Source organism: Anneissia japonica, unplaced genomic scaffold (genome assembly GCF_011630105.1).
Source record: "Anneissia japonica isolate Jap-2015-1 unplaced genomic scaffold, ASM1163010v1 scaffold10184_len302889_cov135, whole genome shotgun sequence".
NCBI classification, from domain to species: Eukaryota; Metazoa; Echinodermata; class Crinoidea; order Comatulida; family Comatulidae; genus Anneissia; species Anneissia japonica.
The window spans coordinates 162,269-164,475 of NW_022713807.1; the positions used below are offsets into that span (position 1 = coordinate 162,269).

The 2,207-nt window shown below is 38.2% G+C and overlaps 1 long non-coding RNA gene across 1 annotated transcript in view; it reads left to right on the top strand.

The window, feature by feature from the left end:
- The first annotated feature begins 405 nt into the window (after positions 1 to 405).
- LOC117108792 overlaps positions 406 to 2,207 on the top strand; it is a 5,084-nt gene continuing 3,282 nt past the window's right edge. Inside the window, exon 1 of the long non-coding RNA XR_004445415.1 lies at positions 406 to 642. This is a non-coding gene — a long non-coding RNA (uncharacterized LOC117108792). The remainder of the gene's footprint in view (positions 643 to 2,207) is intronic.

The window sequence follows — 2,207 nt, forward strand, 5'->3', positions numbered from 1 at the left end:
GGCCCCAAATGGGTTATATCTGGGTTATGTGGGCTAAATCATATGGGTCCCACATGGAACTTGGGTGCAGAATCCGGAGGTTTCCTCAAGGATTGCACATATGGTACCCATATAGATCTGCATATGGGCACCATATGGATCCCTTATGGGCTTGTTACCTGGGATGCCAAGTAACTGAGCAGATACGGTAGCTGTAGGAATATGTACGCCACATGGGGCCCATGTGCCAAATATCTAGGAAAATGCACGGCCATTTATAGGTTCATTCAACATGGGCCCCACATGCCACATACCTGGGCAGATGATTATGCCCTGGATTCCCCTCTGACCCACACTTAATTATACTTTATTTTTAAGACGTTATACGTAGCTACAGTTATGACATGAATACCATTGCGGTACTTTTTACTTAATAAGTGTGTGCGCATGCTCAGTAGAAATACCAGTTTGAATTAAGCTAGCGATGATCGGACCATCGAACTTAAGCCAATGAACTAGCTGTCTTTGGCAGTTCCGGTGTCCCGTTTCAAGTTTTGAATTCACAAACGAAGCGCCCATTCTAGTGCCGTCGTCTTGTAGCGAGTGTAAAGGAAGGAAGATTCATAGGCTTAAGAAAATTTGCCAAGTCACAGTGAAGTAAAAGTAAGTAATTTATACTTGTGTAGCCTAGGCCTAACTGTTGTCGAATTCCCTAACTATACTACAGCTGTGCTAGGCCTAATTTGCGGCTAAAACCATTCCATTGCGTTCCCTGGGCCTAGGCTAGGCCTATTAGATACGTAGGCCTAGGCCATCTTGTTTAAGCGTATGCTGGCCTAGTTTCTTGAACTAGCGTTGGATCGCCAGATAACTCTCTGGCTAGGGGCATAAGCCAAGGCATATTCTACGTTTTTTGTCTTATTATATATTTCGCCGGGGTATAGGCTAGGCCCTGTCTACCTAACTAATGTCATTGTGTATAGCTAGCTAGCCTAGCCTAGACTTTGTGATGTAACTTAAGTATAGGGGACCTGGTTGGCAAGCCCTTCCCACCCCCAAGCCTAGGGGGCCTAGGCTGTCCATATATGAGTCCACATATACACCAGAACAGAACATAATATCATTGTCAAAATATTGAATTCCAACATGATGGAGTGCATTAAAATTCAAAGCTGTTTTCTGTTTCTTAAGCATAAAATACTACACTTTATTTAATGGAAGTGGATGTATTTACATCGTCGTCGTAAACAAATCAGTCAACGATATATTTACGTAAATGAAACAACGCATGCGCAGTCATACTTTAACAAACTTGCATTTTCAGCACTCGATATTAGCGTGGCCTCCCATGGCCGCGGTGATTCCCCCAAGTTCAGCATGGCACTTTAAATTAATTGATAATTTTGTTTTTTATTTTTTATTAAACGTAATTTAATTTTCTACAACAGCACAGTATGTAGTTTAATCACGAAATAAATTATTAAATCATTGTGTTAAATTTTCAAATAAAAGTGATACTGTATTATGAGCTGGAAATGTTATGTTCATCTTACTCAATCATTTGTTAAATGATTATTTGTAATCACAAAATATACGTAAAATGTACATAAAATAAGAACGAGTATATAAGCTACTAGTACAGTTTTCTATGTAATCCAGATAAATTTTTGTGCAAAAATAGATTTTATTTACTAATTTTATCATTTTTACTGCGCTAAATTCAAAAAAGTTAGGTGCCACTTTTTTCCCAACGGCATCGACCGCCATTTTGAATTTCGAGATGGCTGACGCACCACATAAAACATGGTCATGATTGGTGTCAATGGAAAGGGAATTATACACTGATCATTTATTGTCACTACACCTAAACAACATAATACATATTTACAGCGATATAGACCAATATATAAAGTCTCATGACACAAAAGGTCAAAAAAATCAAACTTACCAAAAGTTGTCGTATTTGGTATCATTTGAAAGCTCTGCCAATGATGAGCTATGCTTTCCAGTATATACATATCAGAACACACTTGACTTAAATACAAGACCTAGGCCTATGCAAGGTTTCCTTGCTAAAACTTAATTACCAGGAATCAAGACGATATTCTTCTAGGCCTACCAGTATTGTTATATGATAGTCAATCATCACAAATTAAATAACACCCTAATGTTTTCATTCAAACAAATTTACCCACGTTGTCACTAACAAAAACAACATTGTTATATAG